Below are 14449 nucleotides of genomic sequence, written 5' to 3'. Positions count from 1 at the left end.
GTGATCTCTCTTTCTCTGTCAAATAAATAAATAAAAACTAAAAAAAAAAAAAAAAACCGACATGAAGAAAATTTTAAATTTAATATTCCTGTAACTACAAAAGAAATATCCATAATTTTTAAAATCTCCCTCAAAGGAAACTCTGGGTTAACACAACTATTCTGAAAAAAAAAATGCGTAAGTAACACCAATGTTTCATAGACTATTACAGAGAATAAAATTTTACACAAAATTTTTAGGTCAATACAAACCTGAAAACAAAATACAACTCAATACTAGAAGATGTTAATACTCCCCAGTTACTTTATATCTTAAATGTAATCACAACATTCCAAACTTTATTTCATTCTTTGTAGAACTTGACAAGTGATTTTAACTTTATATGAAACTGTGAAGGCCAAGGATAGACATGGGGCAAATAGAAGATAAGGAAGATATGCTTTACTGCAAATCCCAAGTTTTGATAAAGTAGGATTTGGGGTCCTAAAAAAGAGAAATAAACTAGTGGAACTCAAAAGAGTTTAGGTGAAGCCCAGGACATGACTTAAAGGGGGGAAAATGGTATTACAAAACATTGGGAAAGAATTGTCCTTTTCAATAAATGGTGCTAGATCAATTGCATAACGTTGTGGAACAAAATAAAGCTTGGTGTTCACCTTACATCACGCACGAAATTCAATCACAACCAGAAACCAATAGGTAAAATGCAAAATAATTAAATTCCAGAAGTTAATATAGGCAAATATCTTATGGTCTGGCGATAGGTCAAGATTTAATCAACAGAACATTCAAAAATAAGCACAAAACATAGAGGTAAAAACTGATAAATTGATCTATGTATCAGAGATATATCCTAAACCATTTAGAATTTCTTTCTGTTTATTCATCAAAAAGTACAAACAACCCAAATTCCTCTTGGCAGCAGGATGCGTACATAAACTGCATTTTATTAACAGAATGGAGTAACAAGGCATCATTAAAAATGAACAAACTGCAGCTGCATACAACAGAAACAACTCACAGATACAAATGCGAATGCAAGAAGGCAGACCTAAATGTATATATCTTGTATGATTTCATTTACATAAAACCAAATGAAAAACTAAACAGTGGTGTTCAGAGAACTTAAAGTTCTAAATAAACGCAAGGGAATAAATGTCGAAATTTAGGTAACATTACATGAGGGATTGAGAGGGGCTATGGTACATGGGATACATTCTGCTCTTGACCCAAGTATCTCAGTTAACTGCATGTTTACTTTGATATATGTCATTAGTCTGTAGAATTGTGTTCTTCATACATTTTAATACATCCAACATGTAATGAGTTTTAAAAAAGAGAGCAGGGGGATGCCTGGCTGGCTCAGTTGGTTAAGCGGCTGCCTTCGGCTTGGGTCATGATCCCAGCATTCTGGGATCAAGTCCCACATCGGGCTCCTTGCTCGGCAGGAAGCAAGAGCCTCTGCCTGCCACTCTGTCTGTCTGTGCTCGCTCTCTTGCTCTCTCTCTCTCTCTCTCTGACAAATAAATAAAATATTAAAAAAAAAAAAAAAGAAAGAGCAGGAACAATGAGGAGAGAGAAGACAGGGAAGAGAGAGAGAAGAGTCTCCATGTTGTACTCAGGGTATCAGTATTTCTGAAAAACTTCTCTGAAATAAATATGGTGTATTAATTGTGGTATATTTAAATTTGGGTTTCTAGGTCCTAACTAAACCCTAGTTCATTTTTATCAGTATTCAGAAAACTCTAAAATCTGGATTACTAATGTTATCTCTTAACAATTGAAGCCACAAAAAGGACACAGGTCATCAATATCAAACATATTTGCAGTTTCATCTGGCTAGTAGCCTTTCTCACTTCAGAGAAGTCCACATTCCCCCATTTGTTTCCCAAAGAATTCTTTTCAAAAGAGTCCTGAAGATATTGATGAAGTTCTAGAACCTAGGTTCAGTGGGGTGAGGTCCGGAGCCAATGACCAAGAAAGAATTCTTGAGACATCTTTGGTGCAAAATGTGGTTTATTAAAGCATGGGGAGAGGACCCATGGGCAGAAAGAGCTGCTGCCTCAGGGATGTGAGGAATAGCTGATTATATACACAGGAGTTGGGTAGGTGAGGACAAAAGGGGTGTTCAGAAGGGCTATCAGGGTAAAGACTGTCAGGATATTGAAGGCCTGGTTCCTTTCACGCCAAGGCCATTTTTCCCTTTAATGAGTCACTAGCATGAAGACAATTGGGAGTTTCCTGGTGGAATGTCACATTCCACCTTTCAAGCGTCCTTGTTAGTGAGATTTAGGTTTAGAAGAAATTTAACTTTATTTACATTTCCTTCTGCCTCAGCCTCCTTCAGTTTTTATGGAGGGGAGGGTGATGTTAGAGCTTGAGGAACTGAGTTATGTGTCTCTGGAAATTGGGCTATTGATAAGGTAACTTCTTTGTTGTAAATCTCTAGGACATCTGTAAACCAAGGGAGACTCCTGTCTTGCAGGATTGTGATCTCTGCAAGTTAACTATTTGTTGTTCTTTTAGGGCAGTCAGGGGTGCCTGAGGAATGTCACACATATTACTGAGGGGAGCAGGTGGAGAAAGGGTGCAAGGTGCCAGCTTTTGCTTTGTCCTCAGCCAGCCTTCTGAGCCCTCATCAATATGATTTAAAATGTTACCAAGACAAACCATGAGAGACTGTGGACTCTGAGAAACAAACTGAGGGTTTTGGAGGGGGAGGGGTGGGGGGTTGGGTAAGCCTGGCGGTAGGTGTCGGAGGCAGGCCCCTGGCCAGGGCGGCCTCTGCCATTAAAAGATGGCGCCTGGCTAGTTGCCAGGTTAGGATTGCCTCATGAGACTAAGCGGAACGCCCAAAGAGGAAGTAAACAGCATTGGTTGCTAGTGAAGTTGTTCGTTTAGGTACACAGCCTGATTCGCTCCCTCCTGTACCCTGCTCACTGATTGGTCATGTAAACGTATATAAGTGTATAGACTTGCAGAAATAAAGGGAGAGAAGATACATCCGAACTGGGGCTTCTTGTCGTCCTTGCGGGTCGAGGGCGATAGGTAGGTATTATGGAGGGCACGTATTGCATGGAGCCCTGGGTGTGGTGCATAAACAATTCTGGAACACTGAAAAATTATAATTAAAAATTTTTTAAAATATTACCAAGAAGCACACTGTATACAAGAAACACACTGTGTAATCTTTGTTTAGTATAACAAAGGAGGAAAATTCTGTCCACTCAGTCCCTGTCTCTGGACACAAATGAAATAGTCTGATGACTACTTGATAGTATTTTAAAATGTTAGTGTTTGACTTCATTATAATATTATGTTATGGAATCCACAACAATTTCTTCTCTAGCTTTGTAAAATGAACATTTAGATCATTAATCTTGGGCCTTTCCTATTTTCTATTGTAAGAATGTATAGCTATATTTTTCTAAGCATAATAAATGTCTTCTGCAAATATTGGTATGTAATATATTCATCATAATTCATTTAAAATCACTTGTAATTTTCTAAGTTGACCCACGGATTCTTTTTTTGACTTATGTGTTATTAAAAAACAAGTTGTTGCTATTTTTAAATACTTAGGACTTGCTCGGGTATCTAATTTTATGGATTCTAATTTACTTCTGTTGCGTCAGAGGACATAGTCTGAAAGAGTGTTTTCCTTTGAAATTAAAGGACATCTGCTTTCTGGCCCAACTCAGTGTCTACATTGGTAAACGTTTCATGTGTTCTGGAGAAGAACTTATATTGTCTGGGTATTTGGTCATAGGTTTCTAGGAATACTATTTGGGATACAGTAATCCATAGTGATATTCAGGTCTTCCATATCTCTGTTGATATTTTGCCTAGCTAGTCTGCCAATTACTGAGTGGGGTTAAAGATCATAATTATGATTATGGATTTGCCTGGTACTTTTGCCAAATCATACTTCAGCTATTTTGCTATTCCATTATTTCCAATATTGGGGGAATACACACTTATCAATGTTAAGTTTTCTGATACTTTGAGCCTGTAATCATTATGAATTTTCACTTCTGCCCTCTGGTAATATTCCTCGTCTCACTATTTGTTCTTGTATTTAGACAATTATTCTAGTCACTAGAAGTCACTCACTTATTATGAGTCAAGGTGCATAGTACATAATTTTGCTTCCTTTCAGTTTCTGTGTCTTTGTGCTTTTCCATTTAACATGTATCTTTAGTATCAGCATACACTTGACTTTAGATTTTTCACCTAACCTAAAAATCTGTCTTCTGAGAATTTAGTTTACTTACTTACTTGTAATGCAGTAATTTAAATGTTTGAATTTTTATTTATTTTGTGATTTTTATTAATAGATCATATTTTTAGAGCAAGTGTGGTTTTTTTTTTTTACATTTTATTTATTTATTTATTTGAGAGAGAGCTGGGGAGGGGCAGAGATAGAGGAGGAGGTAAAGAGAATCACAACCAGGCTCCACACCTTGTGCACAGCCCATTGTGGGGCTCAATCTCACAACTCTGAGACAATGACCTGAATCAATATCAAGAATCAGATACTTAGCAGACTGAGCCATCCAGGTTCCCCTAGAGCAGTGTTCATTTCACCAAAAAAGGAGCCAGAAGTACAGAGAGTTCCTATATACCCTTCACCCCTCCATGTATGTCATCCTCCACTATTAGTATCTTGCTTCAGTGAGATGGAGCTGTTAAAAGGATGGGCTAATCCTGTTACTTTATTATGAACCAAAGTTCTTAATTTACCTTCTTCCTATTGTCAATTCTACTGCTTTTGACAAATGCAAAATTACATGTATCTACTGTTACAGTAACGTACATGATACTTTGTCTTAAAAATGCTATTTTCTGCCTATCTTTCCCTCTGTCCCTCCCCTCAGCCCCCTAGCAACTGTTGAGCTTTTTTACTACTACCTCCATCAATTTATCTTTTCCAGAATGTCATACAGTACATAAACTTCTCAGGTTGGCTTTTTTTTTTTTAAATTAGCAATATGTATTTAAGTTTATCCCATGTCATTTCATGGTTTGTTAACTCATTTCTTTTTAGCCTTGAACAATATTCCATCACCTGGATGTGTCATAGTTTGTGTATTTATCTGCTGAAGGACATCTTGGTGCTTCTGAGTTTTGGCAATTATCAGTGAAGCTGCTATAAACATTCCTATGCAAGATTTTGTGTGGATATTTATCTTCCGAATTTGTCCTGTATGCAAATTTTCAACTTATTTAGGTAAATGCCATAAAGTACACTTGCTGGTCTGTATGCTAAGTTTTGTAAGAAACTGTCAAACTGTCTTTCAAAGTGGCTGTACAATTTTGCATTTCAACAATCAGTCTAAGTTCCTATCAATCTCTATCCTCAACAGCATTTGGTGCTGTCAGCATCCTGGATGTTCGCTGCTCTAAAAAGCTGTTGAGTGGGTCTCATTGTACTGTTCCTTTGTTTGGAGAGGGCACGCATCTGCACATGTTGCATGGGTTAGGGGTGGAAGGAGAGAGAATCTTAAGCAGGCTCCTTGTGGAGTGTAGAGTCTGACATGTCACAACACTGAGATCATGACCTGATTCAAAAGCAAGAGTCAGAGATTTTCATTTTAAAATAGTAAATAATTGCTTTTATCTGCTTTTAGCCAACTGAGCCACCCAGGCACCCATCTCATTGTTTTAATTAACGATTCCCTGGTGACTTAAGATGCCGAACATCTTTTCAAGTGCCTACTTGCTATCTGTGTATCTTCTTTCATGATATTTTCTAACAGTCTGTCTTTGATTCATATTATCCAAGTTTTAATTAGGTTATTTATTAATATTGAATTTTAGGAATTCTTTATATATATCAGATACCATTCTTTCACCATATCTGTTTCCACATATTTTCTACCAATCTGTGCCTTTTCATTTGCATGACAGTTTCTTTTTTTTAAAAAAGATTTTATTTATTTGACACAGAGAGAGAGATAGTGAGAGTGGGAACACAAGCAGGTAGAGTGGGAGTGGGAGGCAGAGAGAGAAGCGGACCTCCTGCCAAGCAGCGAGCCTGAGGCAGGGCTTGATCCCGGGACCCTGGGATCTCCACCCAAGCCAAAGGAAGGGGCTTAACAACTTAGCCAACCAGGCACCCCTGCATGGCAGTGTCTTTCACAGAGAATACATTTTTAATTTTAGTGAATTCCAACATACTTTTTTTCAGGGATCATTCATTTTAGGTTGTAAGAAAAATGTATCACCAAACTCAGGATCATCTAGATTTTTTTTCTGGCTTCATTTTTTTTCCCCCCAGAGTTTTATACTTTAGTGTTACATATTTAGGTCTATGATTCTTTTTTTTTTTTTTTTGAAGATTTTATTTATTGATTTGACAGAGATCACAAGTAGGTGGAGAGGCAGGCAGAGAGAGAGAGAGAGGAGGAAGCAGGCTCCCTACTGAGCAGAAAGCCCGATGCGGGGCTCAATCCCAGGACCCTGGGATCATGACCTGAGCTGAAGGCAGAGGCTTTAACCCGCTGAGCCACCCAGGCATCCCTCTATGATCCATTTTGAGATAAATTTTCTGAAAGGTGTAAGACCTGGGTCTAGATTCATTTTTTGCATGTGGGTGTCCAGTTTCAACACTATTTGTGTTAAAGAGACTATTTCATTGTCTTGCTTCTTTGTCAAAGGTCAATTGAGTATATTTGTGTGAATCTGTTTCTGGGCTCTGGTCTGTTGATGTATCTGTTCTTTTACAAACACCACACTGTCTTGGTTACTGTAGCTTTACGTTAAGCCTCAAGTTGGGTAGCGCCAGTCTTTCAGTTGTGTTCTTCCCCTTTCCTGTTGTGTCGGCCATCCTGGGTCTTTTATCTCTTCATACAAACTTAAGAATCAATCAATAACCATAAATACTTGTTGGAATTAGGATTGTATTGAGTCTGTGTATCAAGTTGGGAAGAACTGACATCTTGACAGTGTTGAGTCTTCTCAAATATGAAAATGCAACAACTTCATATTTCTTTAGTTCTTTGATTTTATTCATGAGTTTTCCTTTTTTTTCTCATGTAGCTTTTGTACATTTTTTTTCTTTAGATTTGTATGTGTTTCACTTGCGGTATGCAAATGTAAGTGTTACTGTGTTTTTAATTTAGAATTCTACTTGTTCATTGTTAGTAGTTAGTATCTTTAGAAAGGATATTTTCTAACAGTCTGTCTTTGATTTCATACATGCTTTCTTCTAGTCTGTTTTAAGCTCATCTACTGAATTTTTAAAAATATATTAAAATTCTCAAATTGAGAAGTCCCATTTTTTTTTAATTTTTATTTTTTGAGATTATATGTATGCATTTCTTTACATATTTTAATGTGTTTATAATAGTTTATTTAAATTCCTTTTCTAGTAGGTACAACATCTTGATTACTTCAAGTACTGATTTTTTTTTCTTGAGTACGAGTCATTTTCTTGTTTGTTGATACGGTCAATTTGCTTATTTTTAATTTGAAAATTTTTTAAGATTTTTTAAATTTATATTAGAGTGAGCATGAGCAGGAGGAGCTAAGGGAGAGGGAGAGAGAATCTCAAGTAGACTCTGAGTCCAAAGCTGAGCCCAAAGTCTGATGCAATGCTCGATCTCATGACCCTGAGATCACGACCTAAATGTTGAATACAACTGTCTGTGCCACCGAGGTGCCTCTTAATTTCAGATTTTGAACAATAGATTGTGCAGTGTATATTGCACCTTTTGAACAATGTGTTTAGAAGTTCAGGGTCTGTGCTATCTCTGAAGAATGATTTTCTTCTAGCATATGGTTAATTTGAATGGATTCAAACTCCAGACTGGACTCCCCTGAAGATAATGGTAACCAAAATCTCTGCTGAGATATTTTTAGTTTCTAGAAGCGGCTTTTTCTTTGTCAGAACCTCCCACCTCCCCCCACCAGTACCCCCTGGCCCTTCCCTGTGGTTGTATAACTAAGTGGTCAGCAAAGGATTTAGATAAATTTTACATGCAGATTTTGGCATTTACCTCACTTGATTTCCTTCTCCCCATATTCTTCATTTACCTTTAGATTTGCACTCTGCTCCAAACTCTGTGCTCTGACATACCAAGCCAGGAAGGCTGTAGCCTCCTACCTTTCCAAGGAGCACAGAGATTCAGTGGATGTGATGTCATGCATGAGTACTTAGGAAACATGCCTATACATGCATTGTATGTAATGTTCTTGAGGTTTGTATTGCTCCTTGAGTGGAGATTTTAACATTATAATGAAGCAGAGGTAGAGGAAGGGAAGCAGGCTGTGGGCATGTTCCAAGAGACCATATAAACTAGATACGGCACTGGCTATGATGAGCACTGGGTGTCGTAGGTAAATGAAGAAATAAATTTTACACCTGAAACTGATATTACACTGTATGTTTGCAAACTGGAATTTAAATGAAAGGTTGCCACTAAAAAAATAAGCAAAATAAAAAGTAAATAATAAACTAGATGGGGTTTGAGACTCCTTATCTCAGGTAGGGAATGCAGGGCCTCGCTTACTTCTGACCCAGCTCTGGGGCTTTTCTACTCATTTAGTGTCTCTGATATGGCTAGGCTCTTATCTTGTCTGATATACTGTTCATTTTTTGCAGTCCCCCTTTCCCCTCAAAGTCCTTTCTTAAGTACCAAGATTTTTTTTTTTTTTTTTTTTTTGTAATTCTGACACTTTCTATGAGTTCTGCAACACATGTGCTTGGGCAATTAGAGTATAGATCATAGAAAATAGCTGGGAACCTACAATGACTTTATGTCACAGAAGCCATGTCTCCTTTTTCTTTTTCTGGAGTCCCTGAACTCTTTCTACTTACAGTTTCTGAATGACTCTTTATCTTCAAAGCTCTAAGCAAAATCTGTCCCATTTTCTTGAAAGTATTCCTGCGATGCCCCTTTTGGCTAAAGCGTCCTGCTGCAAAGTCTTCCTCTGCTACAACTTTTGATTTCTTAGTGAAGGATTTATGTTCTCTTTGTTCACATTTCACACCATTGTCAAATGTGCTCAAGTGAGCTGGTTCTTGAGAAATAGCGACTTTATGGCATTATCTAGAATTGTTCTTCATTTTAGCATCCAGGATTGTTGACACCAACATCTATGAAGAAAGTAGTTCTATTTTGTAATGCAAGTGTCCCCCTCTCTACTCCTTACCAACTCCCTTATTTTTAACAGTTGAAGCATCTTGTTACACAAACTCTGGACAGTACAGCAGAAATACTGATACCAGTATAGTCCTTCCACACAGGCATTTTGTTTCTAGATATAAGGACAGAAATAGTAAGTCGATTTCTGCCCTTGTTTATCCCAAGCAGTATTTTGTTACAGAAAACAAAGCTTCTTTAATTTCACCATCATTTATGAATATTTTTATTGAGGTGTAATTGACATAGCAGTATATTAGTTTCAGCTATACAACTTAATGATTCAGTATTTATATATGCTGCAGTGTTTACCACAATGAGTAGTTACTATCAGTCTTCATATAGTGATACAAAACATTTGTTTATGAGGACAGCATTTAATATTTACCTTTAGTAACTTTCAAATATGCAATGAAATACAATGATATTTACTCTAGTCACCATCCTATAAAATTACATCCCCAGGACCTACTTATTTCATAACTAGAATTGAAACCTCTTGACTCCCTTCATTCATTTCACTTACCCCCTACCATCCTCTCTTCTGCCAACTACCCTTCTGGTTCTCTGTATCCATGAGTTTTGTTTGACTTTATTCATTTGTTTTGTTTTTTTTAGGTGCCACATAAAAGTGATATTATATGGACTTTTCTTTCTCTTTCTAACTTAATTCACATGGCATAATACTTTCAATCTTCTTCCATGTTGTTTCAAATAGTAAGATTTCATTCTTGTTATGGCTGAGTAGTATTTCTAAATACCTACATGGATATATAGTATGTATATATGTATTGCTAATATTCCATATATTCCTGTATATATAAAACAATATTCCATTATATATATAATGTATATGTATATACATATTATATATTTATATGTGTGTGTATATATATACATACACACACACACACACCCCTTTACATCATCCTTATGCATTCATCCATTGATGGATACTTAGGTTGTTTCATATCTTAGCTATTATAAACCCTGCTTCAGTAAACATAGGGGTACATATATCTTTTTGAAATTAGTGTTTTTATTTACTTCAGATAAATACCCAAAGTGGAATTGCTGGATCATATGGTAGTTCTGTTTTTAATTTTTAGAGGAACCTTTGTAATGTTTTCCATATTGGTTGAACCAATTTATATTTCTAGTAACATTGCACAAAAGTTTCCTTTTCATTATGCCAACACTTGTTATTTTTTATTTCTTGGCGGGGCGGGGGGCAGTTAGTGGGTGAAAAGGAAGAAAGAGAATCTAAAGTGGGATCCATGACCCACACCAAGCCTGAAATGGTGCTTGATCTCACAATCTTGAGATTATGACCTGAGCTGAAATCAAGAGTCAGATGCTAATTGACTAAGCCACCCAGGTGCCCTCTTATTTCTTGTCTTTTTGATAATAACCATTCTGATAGGTATTGGACAATATGTCACTGTAGTATTGATTTGCAATTCCATGATGATTAGTGATTTTGGCATGTATTCATGTTGGCCATTTGCACCTCTTCTTTGAAAAAATGTCTATTCACATCCTCTGCCTATTTTTAATCAGATTTTTCCTGTCAAATTGTATGAGTTTGGATATTAGACCCTTAATAAGATACATGATTTAAAGGGAGAAATTACTGCAATAGGTTGCCTTTTGATTTTTTTGATGATTTCCTTTGCTGTGCAGAAGTTTTTCAGTTTGATATAGTCCCACTTGTTTATTTTGTTTTTGTTCTTTTGCTTTCAGAGTCACATAAAAAAAATCATCACTAAGATCATGTAATTTACCACCTGGGTTTTTTGTTTTGTTTTGTTTTTTGCTTTGTTTTTTGTTTTTAATAAGCATTTCATGGGTTCAAGTCTTAGGTTCAAGTCCCCAACCAAGTTTGAGTTGATTTTTGTATGTGGTATAAGAGAATAAACTGATTTTTTTTTTTTTTTTTTTTTGCATATTGCTGTCTAGTTTTCTAAATGTCATGTATTGAAGAGACTACCTATATTCTGGTCTTCTTTAACATAAGTTCTCATACGTGTATGACTGTATTTCTTTTTATTCTTTTCCATTGATCTATGTGTTGGCCTTCTTGCTAACACCATACTGTTTTGATTACTATAGCTTGGTAATATAGCTTGAAATCAGGGAGCATGATGCCTCCTGCTTTGTTCCTTCTTAAAAGATTGCTTTGGCTATTTAGGACTTTTGTTGCTCCAGACCAATTTTAACATTTTTCTTTCTATTTCAGTTTAAAAATGCTACTTTCATTTAATCTATAGATAGCTTAAGATAATAAAGATTATTTTAAAATATTAGTTATTTCAATCTATGATGACAGTGTCTTTCAATTTATTTCTAATTTCTTTACCAACTGTACACACATTTTAAGAGACAGATCTTTCACTTCCTTGGTTAAATTTATTCCTAGATATTTTAATCCTTTGATGTAATGGTAAGTGGAATTATTTTCTTAATTCTTTTGGTAGTTTGTTATTAATAGAAATGGAACAGATTTTTGTATATTGATTTTGTACTGTGCAATTTTATTGAATTTGTTTATAAGTTCTCACATTTTTTTTTTTGCTAAAGTCTTTAGGGCTTTCTAAATATATAATCAGAAGTTCTACAAATAGTGACAGTTTTACTTACTCTTTTCCAATTTAGATACTTGCTATTTCTTGTGCCTAACTGCTGTGGCTAAGACTTTGAATACTATGTTGAATAAAATTATCAGAAGAACCTGAAGTACTAGATACTCTAGACTTGAAAATACATGCAGACTCTTTCACACATTCAAACAATCATACCTTAAATTTTGAAATAACCCATTGCATGCCAGTGCCAGTCATATTTAGGTAATTGCATGGTTTGGCATTTCTCTAAGAACTCCAAGTATATTTAGATAAAGAAAAATAATTTGAACCACCATAATATTAGATCTGAAGAGTCAGAAGCTATAGATTCTTTCTCTGCCAAGTTGTGCATCAATTTTCCAAATAGTAACATTTATCCAAAAAAAATTTGGTCATACGTATCTTTTTCCTTTTTCTGAAGATCCATGAAATTGAAAATAAATAAAATAAAAGGGCATAATTTCATAACAAAAAGAAAAAATGTGGTGCCAGTAGTAGACAAAACATTTCAACACAGTTCTTAGTCCCAGAGAACAGATCAACCAATAACTGGGACAACAAGAATTAGCCTAGGTTCTGATATGGAAGTATTGAGCCAAAAGTAAGACATCATCCCATGGATAACCTTGGAGGTCAGTATTTTGAGAAGCTTTTAATAACTGGGGGCAGATGTGAGACATGAAAGGAAACCTTGAAACAGCATTTCAAACAACAGACTTCTCCCCTTGAGTACTGAGAAAATGTCTTCATATAGAAAACTATATTCTACCCAGGTAAAGAGAGAGAAATGAATGGTTCCAGGGTAGAAAGTTCTTTGCATACCAACACTTAGACAACCCACTCTAAAAGCCTGCCCTGTCCTCCAGTCACACATGGAAGCACCAAGTCTTCATTAGTCCACCCCAACACAGTACACAGCACTCCTGGATTCTGCTTGCATGGTCTCCTTGTTAAATATGAACAGAGAGTCAAGACCAACAGAGATTTGAGGAAAGCCTTAAACCTGGCAGAGGGAGAGTCAGAGATCTACAAGGAAAGCAAGATACATTCATTCTTTCTCAAATGAATGTATCTTCACAAAAAGTATGTAATGGAGTGTGATTCTGTTCAAAAGAAGTGAGAGACAAAAGGGTATTGGAAGGGGAGAAGAAATCAAAGTAGCTTTGCTGAATAGCAATTAGCAAAAAGTGCAATGGATAATATTCCAAGAAAAGAGAAATGGGTGACACAGAATATGCAAGAGGAAGGTTAACAACAGAGAATATCTGTGGAGGCTGTCCAAGATCAATCTGACAGGGCTTCTCAGAAGGGCAAAGTGAAAAAATGTGCCTTCATATTGAAGAAGCATCCCAAACCCATGAAAATATAAATCCCAGTACTGTGATGAAGAGTTGTGAAATTGCAGAAAAACTAAAGAAATTTAGATTTTTTTTCTTTTTCTCTTTTTTTTTGTCTGGAGAAAGGAGAGTGAGGAGGCAGAAGAGGCTGAGGAAATAGTTACCTGTGAAGGAGGGATCATTTAATTAGCATCAGTGTTCTCATCAGCAACACTAACAGATGACAAAGAAGTGACTTTTGTTCTGTTTTATTTTGAAGGATGATTTTAAGCCAGCTGTTCATTACAATTAAGTTTGACTTTCAATTTCAATTAAGTTTGACTTAGAATAAAAACTAATTTCAGACATCAGAAAACTTCTTTCCACATCTGATCCTAGAAAGTTACTTAGATGTTTCAGCATTAGAAGGAAATAAATCATAAATTAAAGGTGAAAAAGGAAATGACATCAGAGTTCCAGTCCCCTGGAGTAGCAGGTCTAGAGATGGCAGTCAGTCCAAACTGCAGAGCCAGGAGAAATCCAGGAGAAATGCAGGTGTTTGGTGAATAAAAAGGAATATGCAAGAGATTCATTTTTTTAAATTTTTTATTTTTTATAAACATATAATATATTTTTATCCCCCGGAGTACAGGTCTGTGGTCTGTGAATCGCCAGGTTTATAAACTTCACAGCACATTTTTTTTTTTTTTTTTTTTTTTTTTTTTTAGGTTTCAGAACAATTTAAGACAGGCAGTGTAAGTTGGGAGTCTGGAGAGAATCAAAGGGAGAAAGAGCTCTATGAGAAATAAAAGCTACAGAGCACTTTATGAATTGGGGGCAAAGAACAAAACAAATCTTATCAGAGTAAAAACATTATGTCCTATTTTAACTAAAAAGGGTAACAATTAAATTTGGAAAATGAAAGTGTTAAGGATATTTAAGAAATAACCTTTTACCATAGTGGAGAAAAATCAGTAAACCAAAATTAGTAATATAAGAACTCAGTTTTTAGAAAAAGGTTACAGGGGAATGGATCGGGGAATTTTTTTATTATTAAAAATCCTGGTGCCTTTTTTTTTTTTTAGCATTTGTAAGACTATTCTGATAATTCTTCAAGCCAATTTTTTTGCTACACCAATCATTAATATAATTTGCATTTTGTCATTTCAAAAATTTGTTGACATTCCTACTTAGAGTGTCAAAGGCAGTGACAAATATATTTAATTGAAATATCAGTAAATATGACATAGAATGGGGGACGCCTGGGTGGCTCAGTTGGTTGAGCGGCTGCCTTTGGCTCAGGTCATGATCCCAGCATCCTGGGATGGAGTCCCACATCGGGATCCTTGCTCTGCAGGGAGCC

At 35.9% G+C, this 14449-nt stretch overlaps 1 protein-coding gene across 1 annotated transcript in view; it reads left to right on the top strand.

The window, feature by feature from the left end:
* Nucleotides 1–13172, top strand: part of LOC131838901 (cationic amino acid transporter 3-like) — a 53423-nt gene extending 40251 nt beyond the window's left edge. The window contains exon 2 of the mRNA XM_059185711.1: nucleotides 13162–13172. The gene's annotated coding sequence lies outside the window, so the exon portion shown is untranslated. The remainder of the gene's footprint in view (nucleotides 1–13161) is intronic.
* The last annotated feature ends 1277 nt before the right edge of the window (nucleotides 13173–14449 follow it).

Source organism: Mustela lutreola, chromosome 8 (assembly GCF_030435805.1).
Source record: "Mustela lutreola isolate mMusLut2 chromosome 8, mMusLut2.pri, whole genome shotgun sequence".
NCBI lineage: Eukaryota > Metazoa > Chordata > Mammalia > Carnivora > Mustelidae > Mustela > Mustela lutreola.
Note: the sequence above shows the minus strand (reverse complement) of the source record. Positions and strands in the feature narration are given on the sequence as shown.